This window comes from Pavona decussata, unplaced genomic scaffold (assembly GCF_977016875.1).
Source record: "Pavona decussata unplaced genomic scaffold, jaPavDecu1.1 SCAFFOLD_130, whole genome shotgun sequence".
Lineage (NCBI taxonomy): Eukaryota > Metazoa > Cnidaria > Anthozoa > Scleractinia > Agariciidae > Pavona > Pavona decussata.
Window position 1 is genome coordinate 573,007 of NW_028145544.1, and position 20,981 is coordinate 593,987.

The 20,981-nt window shown below is 35.1% G+C and overlaps 2 long non-coding RNA genes across 2 annotated transcripts; both read right to left on the bottom strand.

Annotated features, from left to right (window-relative positions):
* Positions 1 to 6,956: 6,956 nt before the first annotated feature.
* LOC146468481 (uncharacterized) lies at positions 6,957 to 14,506 on the bottom strand. The gene is made up of 2 exons (XR_014867498.1): positions 7,598 to 14,506; positions 6,957 to 7,565 (listed from the first exon to the last, which is right to left on the bottom strand). It is a non-coding gene; the product is annotated as an uncharacterized LOC146468481 (long non-coding RNA).
* Positions 14,507 to 19,108: 4,602 nt separating this feature from the next.
* Positions 19,109 to 20,741, bottom strand: LOC146468482 (uncharacterized). The gene is made up of 3 exons (XR_014867430.1): positions 20,602 to 20,741; positions 19,812 to 19,871; positions 19,109 to 19,236 (listed from the first exon to the last, which is right to left on the bottom strand). It is a non-coding gene; the product is annotated as an uncharacterized LOC146468482 (long non-coding RNA).
* Positions 20,742 to 20,981: the final 240 nt, after the last annotated feature.

Here is a 20,981-nt window from a genome sequence, read left to right on the forward strand (position 1 = left end):
TTCCATGTAGCAAGCGGCGTCATGTTGTGTAGCTTTGTTATTGTACAGCACACTTTTCTAGTGATTAAGCAATATCTTTCATGGCAAAAAGTTGAAAAATCGATTTCTTTCCTTTCATCTTTTGTGTTTATGAATAGCGATTACTAGCTATAGTAACTTGATGTACGTAGCTTTTTTTCTGCAAGAAGCGATTTAATTTAGAGAAAAAATAAGGAAATAAATTTTCGTGTTTGGAAGATACTGGAATTTTCCAATTTGGTTCTATTTACTTGCGTTTAGAAAATTGAAGGGCACGGAATAAAATTGGACATTATCTGTCAAAAGAAGTCTTTACTGGACATTGATTAAAGCCAGTACCAAAATTAACCAAACATGAACAGTTCGAAAATAAGGGCACTTTGATCATTAGAGAAAGTGTGATGATTAGGAAGCCTTCTTCTGCATCTTAATTCAACATACACCATAACAGAACGTTTTTGCTAAATCAATGGCTTTAACATTGATCACAGCTACCTGCACCTTTGCAAACGACTTATTGAAAACATCAACAAAACAGACCAACAATAGACAATTTTACTATCAATAGACCAACCGACTTCTGACTAACAGAAGACGGATCGAAACGCACCAATCACTTTTTACAGTCTTTACAGCCAATGACATCAAGTCGACTTTGTCGACCAATCAGGTCAACAATCTTTAAACTCTTAATTTTGCGAGAATTGAAATCATTTTAAGTTATGTCAAATAGTGAGATTGCAAATGGCTAACAAAGCAGTTTCTCTAATCATCGAAAGATGTTTTTCCTTTCGAATTGTTCATGTTAAGGTGTTTTGCTTTGAAGAATTTTTTTTTAACTTGAGCCACTGAGGAGCCACTGAGGAGCCACTGAATACTTTATGCTATGAAAAATAAACTTTTAAGTTATACTGTATGTAAAAATGTAAAAATACTATGTACACCATGAAAAAGACCAATAAAAATTCTAAAAAAAGACCAACAACAAACCATGTTCTTCAATCAATCTCAGCTAATGTACTGGTCGGATTTCAATTGTGGCATAAATTAAAGTTTGGTTTGGCAGATTTCCTTTGCTGGTCATTTGCCAGCCAGTACCCCTCGGAAGCAGGAAAGTCTTCGACAAACGACAGCGCTTCCTGGTTACTCGGTTTCTTCAAACGGGGACTCCAAACTGACTTTCCCTTTCGTTTGATAACGAAATGATTGCACGAAGATTGTCGCGAACGCCATTTCCTATCAAAACACCTTGCCCCTCCCCAACTGGGGCTCAATTGGACTCTGGTACCCAGTGTTGATCGCACCTCGTGTTGGCGGCCATCTTGTTGGCTACGAAGGTGATGGATTCTGCAGCGGGAATTTTGAAGCGCTTTTGGTGATTTTTGTGGGGCTGCAAGTTCTTGATAAGGTAAGTACGATTAGTTTTCGCATTTTAATTTGTATTTTATGTTTTTCTTACGGTATAAATTCAGATTGGGATGAGAAAAGAGTTTAGAATTCGAGCCAGTTTCCAAATTCGCTCTTGCATTGACTTGGAGGGACTCTTAACTGCATACTAACCCAATGAAAGGTTAGGCAACATCACCATGTAATGTTTTAGTTACTTTATTCAGTAATTTGACTTTTATTTATGGCTCAAATTGCCAGTTTTACAAATTCCATACACACTCCCCACCTTCAGATCGTTGCTAATGCGTGGTTCAATTCTACCTGTTACCATCTCCCCCCCGGGCATTTGTATACTTGACGTCCTATTCCCCACCCCCGGGCACACAGAAAGAGGCAATTCCCCACCCCCGGGACTCATGACATGGACTAAAAATAAACTGCTTCGTTTTGATGATTTATTTCTTTATTTAAACAAAACCAGGAACCTGAAAAATCCTAAACTTTTAGAACGAACGCGTATACATATTTAAAGAAGTCAAAGCTGATTGCCGCAGATTCGAGTTGAATTCGAAGCGACGCGTACGCATTGCATGCAGAAAACCAACTGTAAAATTTAAGAACAAATCTGGGAACCGAAACATTTACCCAAAGCGTATACCTAGCCTTTAAGATAAAAGTATAAAAATGAAACAGCCTTGAATATACGAAATAAAGCTACTAAATTTGGATACTTACGTCAAATCAAGCTCTGGGATAAGCTTTTAAAGTAATGAATGAAAATATAAATCACATCGCCTCCATCAGATCGATAAAATAAAATATATTTTCATTTTAAAAACTGCAACAAATTACCAATAACACTTAAATTCAAACAGAGCTTTCAGCTTCGACAGATTACTCTGGTTCAGCTATTCGCTAACGTATTCAATGGACTTGCCAGCGAAAAACGTGGCCTTTTCCGCGTAGTTAGCCGCCATTGTCACCCCATAAGTCCTTGCGTGAGTAGTTATTTCGATTTGCCCCGCCACCTACCCCCGGGCAAGACCGCTTGAGGAAATTCCCGACCCCCGGGCCAGACGGGCCGAGTTTTCCCGGGGTTGTGCCCGGGGGGGGGATGGTAACAGGTAGAATTGAACCACGCATAAATAAGACGCCTGAAGGCGTCAACGCGGGATGCGAAACCTTTTTAAACGTACAAATAAATGGCAGTGCAGATGTAAACAATCAGTATAGTATTACAAACCGTTCGTGTCTCCTAATCAAAGGTGATAACGTGAGGATTAAAGCACCTGTGTGAAGCACAAGGCATTCTCAACAAATGTTTTCCCCTGTATTTTATTTATAAATATAAACAGCGGAACATTGAAAAGCATACAAGCATTGATTACAAACCTTATCATCAGTGCTATTTATATTCTTGTTATGTAAATATGTGGCTACCGGTAAATGTAATTAAGGCTCGAGCCAATGTGATCACCTCCTGAAACCGCTCTTCTATCCCCCACCCTGACAGCTTAAAAACAAAGCTAGGATGAAGACATTATCCAGCAAGTGTTGAATGGAATTATTATCTTTCTCCAGTGAAATGTTCACAAACAGTTGGCAGGCGTGTGTGAAGGAACTTGGCATTGTGTTAAATTACTGATGTTCAGGTTTGTTTTGTTGTTTTTGCTTTTATTGTTTTCAGTTTTTATGGCATTATTGATAAAGAGGCCTGTCTTTACACTGCAATCCAATCACAGAGCCCAGGGCATATGAGAGAGACATTTTCAGGTTCTGTAAGGGCTTCACCCTATACAGTTACCTAGAGGCCCCTGATTCTGTGTTCAAGATGTCTTGTAACTCTTAACATTGCCCAAGTCCAACATGGAGCAAAATTCTCAAGTTTTGAAATAATTAAATTGTTAAGGTGGCTTACTACAGTTTTGATGGAGTATAAGGGCACAACTTTTAACTCTTTTAAAAAAGGTTCCAACTGTTTTTCCTTTCAATATTTACTATGTGAAATTTGAACAATTAAACGTCAACAAATAGCCAAAATGAGCGACCGAGTACCCAATGAGAGACTGGGCACTAGTAGGTTAAGTTACGTTTTTCTCAAATTTTACCTGTATGACCCCACCTGAAAATTTCAGGAATAAGAAATTGGGTCTGATTTAACATTCATGCCAAGTAAAATAAAAATCTGTAAGACAGTTTTTGTGCAAACTAAGAGAATGTGAAATCAAAAAAAGCTCAAAATCTGTCTTACAGATTTTTCAAAAATTTTGGCTCCAAACGTGATTCACCCAAACAAATCAACCGTGAAAATTTCATCATAAGTTGTACCATAAGTTTTCGAGCAATCCTCAATCAAAGACAGGTTTTTACAACCTCGGGCAAGGCTATCATAGCGCGCGCCACTAAGTCTCGGAAAAACTGTAGTAAGCCACCTTAAACAAAATAACTGTGGGTCTGAAGGGTAAGGCTTCCAAGAAGGATGCCGCAAACTCTCACCCAAAATTTAGAAAATACTCCACAGGAGTTTTTTTCTTTTTTTTTTATTAATTTTTTTTTTTTATAGAGAAGCCATTTAAAGAATCTAAAATCAAAATCTTCTAAATTTGTTTCAGACATCACCAGAAACTCGAAGGAGCTCATCTAGTCATGGTTTCTCTGACAGTGACGAAGCTCCGCTACCACATGTGAATATCCAAAAGGTATTTATTTATTTATTTATTTATTTATTTATTGAATTTACCCAATGAAGCCATCAGCATTCAGTACAAATATTAAATAACATTACATCAATTAGGATTAATGAGCCTGCAGTTTCATGGATTACACTTCTTATGTGTAGTTATCTGCTCTTTTAACAATTGGGGCCAGAAACCCTACCCAGATCTTCAGGGTAGAACTTACATCAGCATTACCAAATTTCCATGGGGAATTGTTGGTAGCACTGTGAAACAAGATCTCTCTTCTCACCTCAATGAAGCAATCAATTCAAGTTTCTAAGCATCCTTCAACGGAGCTCAACAGTGCTTCATGACTTAAGCGACAGTTAACTTTTTTGTGAAAAGGGTGGGATGGGGCCTGATGGAATGTGGTAGTAGTGTGATTGACTTCCCTGTGAAAATCACTGAATTTTATCATTGAAGCTCATTTTCTCTTTAAAGCCAAACTCAAGCATGCGCTTATACGACCTTAGTTTAGTAGACATTCGATTGACTTGTGCATAAGTGATAAATATTTTTAACATCCCTTGCAAATTCTTTTTCTCCTTTCAACTTTCTAGGTACATGTATTATCAAGATCAAAAGAGATGGTATTTACAGCCAGACTGTACAATGTATGAGATGTGGACCAGATTCTAAGTGATTACTTCCCTCTGGAATCAATTACAATCAGATTAGTTAAGGAGTATTATGAGATCTCTTTGACAGACAGTCACTGGTCCTGGCCATTGTGAGAGTCCTTATCTTCATCCCTCTCAGTTGGAAACATCTCTTTTCAAGGTGAACAGTCCAAGGTAGTTAAGGGGTATCTTAGACCAGTACATACATGTGGTATTCCAAAGTGGCTCAGTAGCGTAGTGCAGACCTAATCCACTGTATGGAAAAAAATAGTGGCTGTACATTTTACCATAATACCTTGCAAACCTAACACAAACCAATAAGCACATAGAAAGCCTTATTTTTTGCACATTTTGTCCCTGTGGTAACAACATATTGTACACTAGATTTGAAGTTTTTAGATCTTTTCTGTGCATTTTTATGACCATTTTTAGAGTTTTCGTATGCTAAGAATTATGGGTTAGTGTACCAGTTACCATGTCACCATCTTTTTCCACAGAGTGGATTGCAGCACCTTCACACTACAAAACTTAGATTTGCAAACTTTGTTTTCTTAAAGATTGGTGGGTGTGGATGTTTAAAAAATGTTGATACAGAAATAGAATTACATATACATGTAGTCCTTAAATTTTTCCAACCTTTTTCTGACTTTCTGAAGTTGACAAATTTGTATTTGAGGAGTGAACAACTGTTACACGTAAAGTTGCATGCTTTACTTTAAACATCAGAGAGAAGGATTTGGAAACAATTGGCATTAAACTCGGAGATTGTAGAGGTTTGTAGTGTGAAAGTACAGGTTTCCGTAGCCTCTAGAGTTTGCATCAGCTTCCAGCACTTATACTTTGATGGATCAATACTAACACTCTTATGCGTTGATACAACAATATCAAACAAACACATAATTATTGGTGAACAAGTTGTAAATGTTTTCATGACTTTGTAGGTTACCATAGCAACAATGGCCCTAAAACTTGAAAATTTGAAAATGAGGGTACTGCTCCCCAGTTTTTTTTTACACAACTATCAAATTGCAATCAGCATGTCAAGATGGAACTTTTTGCAAAGTTTAAAAAATAATAATAATAATTGGGAGGGATTCATAGGCGTCTTAAATTTTCAATAAATTAAAGTTGGTCATTTTTTTTTTTTTTTTTGAATTTTGCAAAAAGTTGTACCTGAGTTATTGTAGCCTCCCATGCAGTCATTTTTAGGGGATTGGTATTACCTCCTCCCCACAAACGCCTGCTCAACCAAGCACTAAATTCCTTTCCTCCACTAAGCCAGTCACATTGAACCTTCTAAAATCTGGAAGGTTGACCTTGACCTCACTATGCCTCGCACCAGAATGTTGAAAAACATCATGGCAGAGACAGAACTTGAGTGAGCTTTGAGCACCGCGTGCTCAGTTCGTTTAAAATTTCTCGTTTAAAATTGCCTATCAGCTGACTGCAATTAATTTGCTGACGGGGAATAGCAACATTTTTGTCAATTTGCCAGCTGGTTATGGAAAGTTGCTTATTTATCAAGCCTTGCCTTTAATTCTGTCAATGTGACAATTTACCCCCACTTGATCAGCTCTTTGTCCTTTAACTCTGTGTTTAATGGACTGATAAATACTGCAGATCTTCTACACTCTTTTTTGCTTTCTCAAATGGATTAAGTCTCTTGAAGCACTTCGTACAAACAAACAAATAAATCTGCTCCAGGGCTTCTGCACCTGTAAGAGGTGATATCTTCACCGACTGTCAACTTGATCAGGCGAGGAAGATTGACTACACTTTCCCGAAGATATTGAATCTCCCAGCAAATAACGGTGTAAAAACATTGAACGAGAAGCACTTGTTTTCACTTTTGCTAATTTTTTGGTGTTTCAGCCATGACTAGCCATTCCAGAAGTGAAAAAAAAAAATCCAACTTCACAGCTCCTCATCTCTCAAGAATGTACAAAGCTCACAGGAAACGTCAGCGGCCTTTGAAACCAGGAATTTGATTTGACATCATTAGACAATACCTCAGTAGTGATTGGCTAGGGTGCGTGGGGAGTAAAACAATGGGAAAGGGATGAACAGGCGTTTGTGGGGAGGAGGTAATATGAGTCCCCTAAAAATGACTACGTGGGAGGCTGTACCTGAGCATGCCGTTTACACAATTTCCATAATAAAAAATAGGAGTCACCAAGCTATTTTTTGTCATATTCTCTTAAAGCCAAGTTCAGGGCAGTTTTTAGCAGGTTTTATTGCTGCTATGGTAACCAATAAAGTCAAGAAAACAATTAAATAACTATTTTTGAATAATAAGGCATTTGTTTGGTAACATTAAATTATAGTATCCTCTAATCAAAGGTGGTAGTAATGAGTGATCAAATTATAAGTGAGGGAAGTGCTGGAAACCTTTGTGAGCCACCTTAAGTTTGCTGTCTTAAGCTGTTTTAATGTACATGTATTAAGGTGGAAAAAAATTTTAGAATGGATGAATGTTACTGTGCCGTTCAATGACATGCAAACTCTGAAATTTAAAACCCAAGTAATGATTTGTGTATCACAATTACTGGAACAGCAAAAAATACAGAAACTGACAGTGGATCAAAATCTGCTAATGACAGTGTATGAACATGACCTTAATGCATCGGTCAATTCCAACAGTGACCCTTCCCCTCCCCCACGCATTAGTGGGGCATTTTTCAACATTGCCATGGATCCAGGGGGTCAGGCATTAAACTAGTCTATCCCCGGGCATTCAACAGCCTCATGATTTTCACCTTACAATACTGTTGCTTCATTTCAATGATATGTTCATCAGCAAGACAATAAATTCTTGTAATTTCTTGATTTACTATATCTGAGGAGGACAAAAACGAGTATATTGCATTGCCCTTTAAGGTTGCTGGTTTTTTAATTGCTTTGGACAAATATTTTTCTTTTTAATGCCTACTAGTCTGACAATGTAGATGAATGATATGTTACTTATCAATTTTGCAAAATGAGCATTAAATCCTTAGTTTGTAAATTTGATGGCAAGTGGGCCATTCAAGGACATTTCACCGAAAGGTTGTTTTCATGTTCTAATAAAACAGATACACAATTACATATAAGCAACATTTTAAAGCCAAAATTTGGTTGCAGACAAATATCAATTATATCCTATGATTCCAATAATTCTGTTTTAGGCTTGAGATTATTCTTAATGTTAAAAGGTTTTAAAAAATGAATAATGCTTGTAGAAACTAAGCATGTTATTGAATTTTTGTGACTCTTTGTAGTTTGATATGTGAATCTGTCAAACTTTTTAAATTAATAATTCATGCAAAACCAGAAAAGACTTTTAATTCTTTTTCATGTACAGTATTTTCACAAAAGAAAGACATAATTGGTCAGAAACTAACAACAGAGTGTTTGTTTTTGAACTGTAGCCTATCTGTAAGCAACGTATGAGTGAAATCGATTTTTTTGACTTGTCCACCAAAATTAATTGAGTAGTCGATTTTTGTGGAAAGCCCCTGTTAAAGGGGCTAATTGTCAGATGTTGAGTGTTTTTGGTCAGAACTGCACTGAGACTGAAATTAAATGCCCTTTTGTGTTCACAAAATCTTCCTAGGAAGTCGAGAGGAAGATGTCTAGTTATTTTCTCAATAGAAGAAAAACCATAATCAGTATTTGATTTTTTGTAAGTCACAAAGGAAGAGGACTGAGAACATTGTTAGGGGTTGTTCATTTATATACCCGGAGTATTTGACAACCTGGTGATTTTCTCCTCACAGTACCATTGCTTCATTTCAGTGATAAGTTCACTATCAGAGACAATAAATTCTTGAGGTTAACTGCATCTAAGGAGCATAAATTAGATGATAGTTCCACAGAATGAATGGCCACTGCTGCATTACTGAGAAATAGGACTTAAATTTGAGATTTAGTTTGGCTTGAATAAGCTTCATTAGAACAAAGGCTAGCCCCGAAACTAACGAATCAATGTCTTTTTTAACTGCACCGTGGAGCATTTGACCAGCTTGTTTGACCCCACCATGGGGCATTTGGCAGTTTATTTTCAAACAGTGCTAATCAGAATTGACATAGTCAGGGAAAAGTCAGGGAATTTCTAGATATCAAGTCAGGGAAATACCAAATTCTACCTCAAAGTAAGTGAAAAGTCGAAAAATTTGTTTGGCCTGACACCAGGTTTGGGAAAGGGTTTCCTTGTTGGCTAAGGTTATGTTATTACAAAAGACATTTACGAAGGGATTCTGTGGCTTCATCACTTGCATTATTGGCAAGGAAGTTAGAGAGATTTAGGATTTCATTTACGGCAAATGGCAGAAATGATCATGTGACTGTGTTTACCCTATATTTGCCGTGTGCTGTTTTCAGTTTTGTGGTAGAATTGAATAGTTTTTTTTTTTTCAATAATTCTTTATTGAAACAAATTGATATTAATACAGCAAATTAGTTACTTACCTACATAATTATAATCTTACAACTAATATTACTAATACTAATAATATAATACAACTTATTAACGCTAATGATACTACTACAACTAATATTATTACAACACTAAAAACACCAATATCATTAACAATAGACGGTAACCAAAAAAAAATTTCAAACAAACTAGAACTGAATGTTTACAAAATATAATGTAAATAACATATTAATTAGTGTTACACACGTCACATACAGAAAGTGAATGCATATTAAAACCTTTAAATAATTGAGCATTTACTAGAGGCAACACTATCCATTTAGCTTCAAAGAAATCTTTTGTTTTTTTACTATGTAGACTTGTATATTTTTCCGTTTCATATTTTACAGCAATTTTCTTTTTAAATCCATATATATTTGGAAGAATTTTACCTCTTCTACAATCCCACAAGTACAATTTCCCAATCATAATTAGATAGTTTAGAAGCTTAATAGAAAAGGAGTTTTGTGGTATCATTCTGACTAAAACATCTTGCAACAGAAGTCGAATGTTTTCGATTAAGAGTTGGTGCCAGAATGCCTCGAAGTCACACCAGAAATCTATCGAGTAAGGACAGAGATATAGGAAGTGATATGGCATTTCTGGTTCAGATGAACAAAATGAGCACGAGTCATTCATTTTAAAGCCAATTTTGTAAAGTTTAGCAGTAGTGAAAAGAATGGAGTTAAGAATTTTGTATTTTAAGAGCAACGCTATGTGGGATCGTAAAAATTTGTTTAAATTCCTCAAGCGTAAAATGAAATTCATTTTGCAGCTTGTTTACAATAGTTGGAAAAAGAGCCTTTGTGCTTACAAGTAAAGTATAATAGTCTTAAGATTTCTTCTTTGTCACATCAAATATATTATCGTCAATTTTTAGAGAAAGTTCACCTGATTTATAAGTACTATTTTTTAAAATGGAAGGAATGGACTGTCGAAGACCTGCCCAAACTAAAAAATTAGTTTTAGGAATCCTGTCAGAAACTAGGGAAAAGGAATCTTTGTTATTTAAATCAATGGATAGATCGCTGATATGAACTACACCAGCTTCGAAATAGCTTTTATAATAAACTGTTTTAATACTGTCTAATCTTTCTATGAAATTCTTTTCAAGAAGCACTTTTTGATCATACGTGAAATAAATTCCTAAAGCCTCTATCGGTTCGTTGGGCCATTTAATCCCAAAAGGCTGTGCTTTGCAGTTCCTTGAAGAACCTATCCACATAGCTTCCGTTTTGAAACAATTAATCTTTAAGCCAGAGACAATCGTGAAATCATCTAATAGCCTAAAAAGAGCAGTAGCAGAGCTTGTGTCGGCCAGTATTGCTGTCTTATCATCTGCATATTGAAGAATTTTTGTCTCCACTCCCAATAGAAATACCTTTTATGTCTTTATTTTGTCGAATCGCAATTGCTAATGTTTCTATAATAACTACAAAGAGGTAAGGAGAGAGCGGGTGCCCCTGTCGTACCCCACGTTCAAGATTAAAGTATTCAGATTAAAGTCCATTGTTAATCACACAGCTTTGTATATTTTTGTAGAACGTTTGAACCCAATGGATGAAAATAGGGCCAAAATTGAAGGATTTCAAACAATAGAGAAATTCCCATTGTAATTGATTAGTTTTGCATTATTCTCACCTATGTACTAACTTTATCAATAAAACATAAACATGTCATGTTTGCGATTTTCTGTAAATGGGATTCTAAATCCCTCTATTATCTTCTGTTGACTTTCAAAACTGGTTTATAACCTGTGAAATGTCAGAGATATGTCAGGGAAATGTTATTGTGATAAGTGGCAACCCTGTAATGCCCTGGGGTGGGGTGGGCACTGTTGGTATTGACTGATGCATTCGACCCATAATTTCAGCCCAAGTACTTTCAACTGTTTTCTAAGAGGTCTGCCTCACTGATTCATAGCAGTGAAAAAGTTGGTTGAATCTTGAACTTCAGAGTCTGCATGTTATTGAAATATGCAGTAAGGTGAAGCATGCTGGTCTTCCCAAAGAATTAGCTGTAGCTGGTGAAAAAACAGAACTCTGTTATGGATGGTGCCTACTAATACAAAAGTATTTTTGTGCGGTTCATGACTATGTGGAAAAAGCAGATCTTAGCAAGTGCTATTGAAATTTTAAAAGAAAATTGGGGGTAACCACACATTTTTTAGAGATAAATAAGCAACAATTATTCTAAAAAGTAGTAAAACACAGAGCAATGTATGGCGTTTTTTTCCATTTTGGAGCTTTATTATGTCTTAAAAATGTATAGTTACCCCCAATTTTCTTTTTCTATACCAAAAGCACTTGCTAATTTTTGCTTTCTCAACATAGTTTTAAACCACGCAAAAATATCCTTGTATTAGAAGGCATCACCCATAGGAAACCTGAGTATCTTGAGATGCGCAGAATGTATGCGCAGTAACAAAAGTAGGCACCGTCCTTAATACTGTACACTGTGGGGTTTGGACTATTTTTTATCACTATACTATACACTCTGATTTTTGGCCTGATTTTCATAATACAGCTGTTATACTACAAACTCGAATTCTAGGCCTAATTTTTCTCCTATCTGTATATACTCTTGACCAGTGTTCCTCCTAATTAACCTAATGCTGTACACTCTATGTTTCGGCCTTATATCCATCCTTACATTATACACTGCACCCTCTGATCTTTGGTTTAACTTTAATCCCAATTCAATATATTGGTTTTTTGTCTAATTTTTATCCTAACATTATACACTCTGGTTTTTGGCTAATTTTCATTCTAATACTAAACAGTCTTGTTTTTGGTCTAATTTCCATCCTATTTCTAGTTTTTTGGGCTAATTGTTATCCTGATACTGTACACTATGGGTTTTGGTTTCATCTCATCCTAATACTATACATTATGGCTCTTGGACTAATTTTCATCCTAATACTGTACACTTTGAGTTTTGACCTAATTTTCACCGCAATACTATAGACTGTAGTTTTTCACCAAATTTTCATTTCGATACCATACTATAGTTTTCGGCCTAATTTTCATCTTAATACTTTTTAGTTTGGTTTCTGGTCTAATTTTCATTCTAATGCTATAAAGTTTGTTTTTTTTGGAATAATTTTTACCTTTATAAGTTTATACTATATACGCTCTGGTTTTTTGTCTAATTTTTATCCTTATACTTTACACTAGTTTTCAGACTTAATTCCATCCTAATGCTATAAACGCAAGTTCTCAGCCTAATTTTGATCGTATTACAGTAAACTCTGGTTTTTTTTGCCTAATTTTCACCCTGGCTAATACTATAAACTCTGATTTAGGGGCTAAATTCCATTGCAATACTATACACACTAGCTTTTGGTCTAATTGTCATCCTAATACTAATGTCTATCACTATGGTTTTTCGACTGTCATCTTAAAACTATACACTCTGCTGGTTTTTGGTCTTATTTTCATCCTAATACTTTTTACACTCTTGATTTTTGACCTAATTTTCATTCTAATACTACACACTCTAGGTTTTGGCCTAATTTTCATCCTAATACTCTAGACTCTGGGTTTGGCCTAATTTTCGCCCTAATAAAAGTACTGGTTTTTAGCCTAATCTTCATCGTAATACTATACACTCTAGTCTGTAGCCTAATTTTCATCCCAATAGTATAGACTCTGGTTTTGGCCTAATTTTTATCCCAATACTATATGGTCTAGTCTTTGGCCTAGTTTTCATCCTAATAGTATAGACTCTGGATTTTGCCCTTATTTCTATGGCAATACTAGACTCTTGATTTTGGCTAATTTCCATGGTAATACTATAGACTCAAGATTTTGGCCTAATTTTCATCCTTGTAGTGTGGTTTTCAATTGAGTGTCATAAAACCAAAACCAAAGTAATAACTCTGGCCAATCACAACAAACGCAAAAAGTGCAAAGAACCAATCAGAATTCAGAGCAAATACATTTGACTGGTGTCAAGCGTGGGAAAATACGTGCAACCAAGTCATAATTGGTTTTAGTTTTGTTTCTCATTGGTTGAAAAAGCAGTGGGAGTTTTGTCAGCTAATCACAGAGCCTAGTAGTGCAAAACCAAAGGAAATGCGCAATTACTTTTGACACTCAATTTTGAAAACTGCTCTACCATAGACTCTGGGTTTGGGCCTAATTTTCATCCTAATACTCTGGACTATGGATTTTGGCCTAATTTCATCCTTATACTATAGACTATGGATTTTGGCCAAAATCCATAGTCTACAGTGTTAGAATGAAAATTAAGCGAAAATCCATAGTCTATAGTATTACGATAAAAATTAGTCCAAAATCCATAGTCTATAGCATTATGATTAAAAATACACCAAAATCCAGTCTACGGTGTTAGGATGAAAGTTAGGCCAAAATCCATAGTCTAAAGCATTACGATGACAATTATGCCAAAATCCATACTCTATAGCATTAGGATGAAAGTTAGGCCAAAATCCATGGTCTATAGCACTACGATGAAAATTAGGGCAAAATCGATAGTCTATAGTATTAGGATGTCAATTAGGCCATAATCCATAGTCTTGTGTTTAGTTTTAGGATGGAAATTTAGCAGAAAAACAGTGTACAGTTATAGGATGAAAATTAGTGTAAGAACCATAGCATATAGTATTAGGCTGACAATAAGCCCGAAGTATTATGATGAAAAGTAGGCCGAAAACTAGAGTGTTCAGTAGTAGGTTAGACATTAGGCTGAAAACTAGAGTGTACAGCAGTATTATGATGAAGATAAGACCAAACAACAGTGTTTAGGGTTAGGGTTAACCTAACTTTCATCCTAATACTATACACTGGTTTTTTGTCTAATTTTTTATCCTAATACTTTACACTCTCGTTTTAAGTGTAATTTTCACCCTGATGCTATACACTATCCTAATAGTTTTTGAACTATTTTTTAGCCTAATACTATTCCTTCTGCTTTTTGGCCTAATTTTTATCCAAAATCTACACACTATGGTTTTTGACTGTTACATCCTAATATTATACACTGTAATTTTTGGACTATTGTTTATATAGTACATTTTGTGTTAATAGTAATAGACCTTTATCACTCAGCGGCCAAGTTGAGTCTAAAAAGCTTTGTTTTCGAGCGGCAATCCTCCGCCAGACCTGAATTCAGAGTGAGCCTTGCCGTGCAGAAACAAAGCTTTTTATTCTCCTTAGACTCAACATGGCCACTGTGTGATAAAGGTCTATTAAATGGCTAAGAACATAACAGTGTAATGTCGTATTTTGTCTGAAGAAAATTGTTACTTAATTGTATTTTGCTGTCAATAAAAATTGCATTGCTTTTTAATGGAGTCTTTGGGTCAGATCTTAAATAATAAATGTGAAAAAATATGAAAAAATCAAATTAAAAAGAGTTGGAAAAAATTAAAAATAAAATGTACGCATACATCATCAAGATTATTTATGCACGCTGACATCATGTTATTAATTATGCATGCATGACGTCACCATAATTAATTATACATGCCTGAAGTCATCATCATTAATATTCATTGGCATAAGACTCAGATTCAGATTCGAAAATAGACATGATTCTGAATCCAAATCTGATTCCGAGTATACAGCATCTCAACGCATCCTCGGAATCAGATTTGGATTCAGAATCGTGTCTATATTCGAATCTGAATCTGAGTCTAATGCAAATGAATATTAATGAAATGATGACGTCAGGCATGTATAATTAATTATGGTGACGTCATGCATGCATAATTAATAACATGATGTCAGTGTGCATAAATAATCTTGATGACAATTGCATACATTTTGTGGTTGATTTATTCCAGAACCAAAATCAGTCCAGTACTCTTGTTAATTTTTTGTTTTATTGACTTTTCCCTTCTTACATACTATCTTCACTTTTTTCTGACTTAATACAGAATATTAACTTTTTTGTCTGCTTTACATCCATTAACAATAACATGTCACCTACCACCTTCAAAATCGTTAGTTAGAGTTGCATTTTTGTAGATTTTAATCAGTGAACGAAAAGCCAGTAAGACTTTTGGCATCATTTCAAGGAGACGCAGCCAAAAAATTGATATGTTTACTTGGTTAGAAATGGTAAAACTTATCAAAGTTGATTCCATACCAGTTTAAACTAAAAGAAAAGGTGTATTTTGCTGGATACAAAACATTGAAATTTCAGTGCCCATGATAATGTACAAAGTCAGTAAATTATCAGTAAAATACCTCTTCTTTTAGTTTGAACTGGCTCGGAAATCACTTTTAGTTGAGTTTTACCTTCTCTTGGCAGGTAAAATTGTCAGTTTCTTGGATCCTTTAAGTTCAAGATAATTTAAATGGCTTTTCTTTGAACGATGTCCACCAAAATGCAACTTAAACCGAGTTTTGAAGGCAGTTGGTCATGTGTCAACTAATTGCTGTAAAGAGTCAAATTAAAGCCACAAGTTACAGTCAATCTATGTCACGCATGACCAGTATGTTTGAAATTTGAATGCAATTTTGAAATTTGCATGTAATTTTTGAGCATCGCCAGTGAGATTTCAGAGTTCCTCTACAGATTCCCTAGTTTATTGGCGGTATAAAGCTATGAATTTTTCTTAGTATTTCAAAGTCTTTCAAAAATAACAATCGTTTTCCAGGTATTTTGAAATTTTTTTTCAGTTAATGCATCTTTATGAGACAGCTTTCTCAAGATTCCATTCAAATGCAGGACATTACCAGAAAGGACTTCAAATGTTAATTTCATTCTAGGAAAAGCTGGTCACATTTGACGTAGACTGACTGTAAATTCAACTAATATCTTACAGTGGTTTCTGCTTCGAGAAGTTTTTGACATTTTAATTTCCCAGTGACTACCATTTCAGCTGGCTGGCCAGTTAAAAGACAACAGATAATTGGAAATGTCAATCCCTGGGCATCACTGACCTTTAGTGCTTCTTAGATTGCTTTTTTTTTTTTTTCGTTTCTTTTTTTTTCTGTTGATATGCACTTTTTAGGGTGAAAAACGGAAATCTTACCCAGTCGTGTGCTTTTACTTGAAATGAACTGCAAAAAATAGAGATCTTGGGGCAACGTTTCCTATAAGTGTACATGACATAATTTTTTTATTTGCTTGATCAAGTCAAATGTTGATGTTGTTCTTGTATGAAATTGGAAAATATTTGTTAATAATTTTTCTTCCCCGCATTTGAGATGTATAAAAGCGTCAAATTTCACTTCCAGTTTGGGTGCCAAACCGCGCCACATGGGAGACTGGCTGTCATGTACCCAACAGGAAGTGAAATTTGACACTATTATACTCCTCAAATGTGGCAGAAAAATTTATAACAAATTATTTGTTTTCAATTTCCACACAAGAACAACAGGAAGATTTGATCAAGCAAATAAAAAAATTCTGTCATTTTTACTAATGCCAAAACAACAAAAAGTGATCTTAAAAGTACTATAGGTCAATTACATCCAGAGCCCTTCAATTGCAAAATCACAATGAAAGCCACCAGGAAATTAAAATGTGTCAAAAACTCCTACGACAGCAACAACATGACATGATAAACAGTAACCAATATTGAAGGGCTGAGTGCAAAAATAGCCTGTATGGAATATTAAACTAATTTTACAAGTTTCACACTTTTTTGGCCTGAATTCAGCTGTCTCTTCTCGTTGCTTAGACCAACACATCTGCGTTATACAGCCAATGATACAATTTAGTGACATGATCAGAGACGGTTGCATTGTATAGCCACAAATTGGGACCATTTTCCTTAAAGTTTTAAATTTCATATTTCATTTTCTTGTTTTGCTGAAGACGGCAAAGAAATTTACCAAAATTCATAACGCACATGCAGAGCTATTGTTTTGCTAATAAATCTTATTTTTTGTGAAGTCTCCATGATCGTAGATCTTAAGGTCCCTACAACTGTCCAGTGACCTTGTGACCCATTTTAATGACAAAAAGCATCCATCTACTTCATGCAAAATACTCCAAATGTTGCTGAAATGGAGTGGTTGTTTGATAATCATTTACTTTTCTTGCTGCAAAAAACCCAAATCAGAACTGGAATGATTTCATGTGAAAAATACTAAATATATTTTATCGGCAACTTCATTACCTGACAATAATATTTGTTAAAATACATATGTAACAAAATACTTGAAATTCTGAAATCCTGGTGTTTTGATAGAATATTGGTTTCTATTGTGCTGAATACAAGCTAAGTTTGCTTGTGATTCCATTTGCTTGCTAAAAAAAAACATAATCCTGTTTTTTTTTGCCACCTTATTGAAGCAATTCTGCTAAAACCGTAAAATGACATGAAGAGCCAATAAAGGCAAATCAAACCATTGCAAAGTCTCTAAAGTTTGATGAAATATCCCTACATCCAAACCCATGACAGCAATGCAAATATTGGCAATCAATGACAAATCAAAATTATTAGCTCATTTTTAGGTCGTGATGTCACTGGACAGTGATTGTGCAGATGTATCCTACTGACATGTGTAACCAGAGGAGACAGTGAAGATTTAGGCTACACACCTTTATGGAGTAAAAATGCTATGAACCATTTACGACTCGACTTGCAAAACAGTGGTTAAAAGGTGACTCAAGCAGACAGTGTTTTAACATGTTTAAACAAGAGCATTTAGACATGTGGAAACATTTGCTTATGGTGTTTAAACATGTTTTTAACGTGATTAAACATCCAGTTCAAAATGTGCTGTGTTTAATTATTTTGGGAATTTATTATGGTATTCATTGCAAATTTGAATTCAAGTTGATTATTATGCAAATAAACTAATTCCGGTTGTTGTTACAGATTGTTACAAACAAAATCAGACAGAGAACGTCTTTCGCACAATGCCAATTTGGCTGTATCTTATTAATAGAATATGCATTCACATTCCAAACTCGCTAGCTACAGTTGATTCTTCCAGTTCACCTTCAAGTCCAGGCGTCAAGGTGGTTAGTTTTTATTCTAACAGCAACAAGAAACATTTCAAAGCACTACAACTTACAATTTGCCCATCTTGAACAAATAGCACAGAAATTCAGTCACAAATCCAGTCATATGTTACTCTTTTGGCAACTGAGAGATTCCATTTATTACAAGCCGAGATCAAAATGTCCGCTTGAGATCGGCAAATCAGTATTTGTTTGAATTTGTTTAAAAATTATTTATTAAAACAGAGTTTAAACGTTATTCAAACCTGTTTAAGCGGTGTTTAAACTTGTTTTCATTTAAAATGCTAAAAGTTGGATTTTCCTTTCTGTCACCTTAAACCACCTTGTTGCAAATTAGGTCACATTTAGTTTTGATGCTCTTAGAAATGAACTTCAATTCCTTGGTTGCTTTGGCCAAATTAGACCATGTTAAGATGCTAGCTACCACAGATTCATCTTTCTTCATAATTGTTGATAGCATTTTCCACTCACAGAAAGAAACTTGAAAACTAGGAGCGAGCGCCTCTAAGCACTCAGCCCTTCAGTTACAAAGCTTAATAGAAAAGTACAACAATAACTTTAAAAAAATAAAAAAATGCAGAGCTTTTGCGTACAGAAAGTTAACTGGTCTTGCAATCACTAGGCTGTTGATTAAATTTCAAAATTAAATGGACGTAATTCTTGGTTAGGCTTAACCCTGTTTCCAGCAATTGAGTCCAGTGGTTCTAGAATTTCTTTCTAGCATGTCAAATTAGCAGCCGTTGTTTTGTTAACACAAAATAATACAAAAAGTGTATGCAAAAACCCAGCAATTTCAAACAATAATTGTGTGAAATTATTATGAGAATAGTCTAGGAAATTAAGGGTGTTGTTCTATTGTGTGACTGAAACAATTTTCCTCAGTCCACTAGACTGCTGTATTTACTAGTTGCAAACCTTTAAATTTAGCTGCTCAGTGAATATAGGTATAACTCATGATGACCAAGAAAGAAACTCTTAATCCTCTAAGAAATCTCTTGATCCTCCTTCAAAACAATCACTCCAAGCTGTGCTCCACATCTCAGAGGTACAGAGTGGCACCAAATCAATGTCACCTTGTTCTTGATGACAACTAGAAAGTAGAAATGACATAGACATGTCAAAAATGCTAAATGACAGTATAACTTTTGTGTTTGTCAATCACCCAGTGCTGGTAACCTATGTTACGTTGCTTTATAAAGCACATGATTTTGAGTACTGTTCCTGGGGAAATAGTGTTCAGTTGACTGATTCAATTTGGTTAGAGAATAAAAACCCTCCTACCACGTCCCATCCTTTTCTATTGAAACACTATGCAATTAGCTCTGTTTTTAACTCTTTCATCAATAATTTGTTAATAGTGATTATAAGACATTTTGGTAAGCTGATTTTTATTATTGGTCGAGTCAATCAATATTAGAATCATTTATTATTGATTATACTGATTGGATTGATCAATGATTCACTTTTGTTGACTGATTTTCCCGCAAATTGTTCCAAATAATAAATTTTAAAAATTTTAAATAAACATGACTGCCATTTATCCCAGCATTTTAGTGACCTTTTTTGGAGCAAACTGAGCATTTTACTAACAAAATGGATGAAGCATTTCGAAAGAATATTTTAGTGGGGAAAGAAAAATATTAATGTACAAAACCAATGGCTTACCCTCAAACCAGTGCTTCACACTGCTTCAAGTTTGTTGAGGCTTTCCATTGCTCTAAGTTCCTGTGGACGGAATAAATTACAACAGTCAAGAATTAATAACATAATATTATAATAAATTTATTATGCACTACTTATAAATCTTTCTTTTCTAATGAAAGCTTAAATGTATGCAAAATGAAAGACCAAAAAGGCCTTTCAAGCCAGAATGCCTCTGTAGTCTCCTTGAATCTTAGTTCATTTCCACAGCCAGATGCATACAGCATTTTAAGACAAGTAACCATTCTCTGCATTCTGAAGGATTTTGTCAAGTGCTATATTGGATCACTTGAGTTCTCACCCAAACAGAAACATAGGGATCCAAGGAAGGGGTGCTTACTTGAGGAAGAGGGGTCACCTTATTTCAAATTCTGGCAATAGGAGGGGGGCACTTAATTGAGGGAGGCACTTATTCAAGGATTTACAATAGTCAAACTATCATCAGGATGTACAACAAAATTACATGTATGGGACATTGATGTCATGAAATTTGCATTATTTTATAACTTCACTATGATATCATAGACACATATGTTTATGGAATCCGATTTGTTTCACTGGCATATCTGATCAAATCTATTAAACAGTGACTTTCATCACATTACAAAGAAGGCTAATGGACCACTGGCTTCCCAGGCTCACAACGGGTTCCTCAAAGGCAAAATATGTCGGCCAAAATAAAAGGATTTTATCATGAGTTCAATAAAATAATTATTGTAAAAATGTACAAGTATCGAAATTTAAGTGTACATACCTTACGGAATTATGCCTCTGTGTTGTTTTGTGACTGTTTCATCACCTGTAAACAGCATATATGACAAGCTTTGGTGTTCTGGTTTCTGCAGGTTTCTGGATCACGACTTTCCAAGACAAAGTGAGGTAAAACAAATCGCAATCACCTTCAATCGACCCCAAATGCTCCTTGCTAGAATGTAGTCTGTAGAACCTCTTTCCAAATTATCTTCAGTTTAGTAACAAGACAATTTTCAACTTTGTGTCTCCGTCTCACTGGCTATTCTTTTGGCTTAGTAGCCATGCCATATGGTTGTCTCATCGGGGACCTTGTCAGGGAGGGACCCAAGTACAAAAATAACCCCTTCTTTGCACATGGTTAAGCTTATATCTGACCGCAAA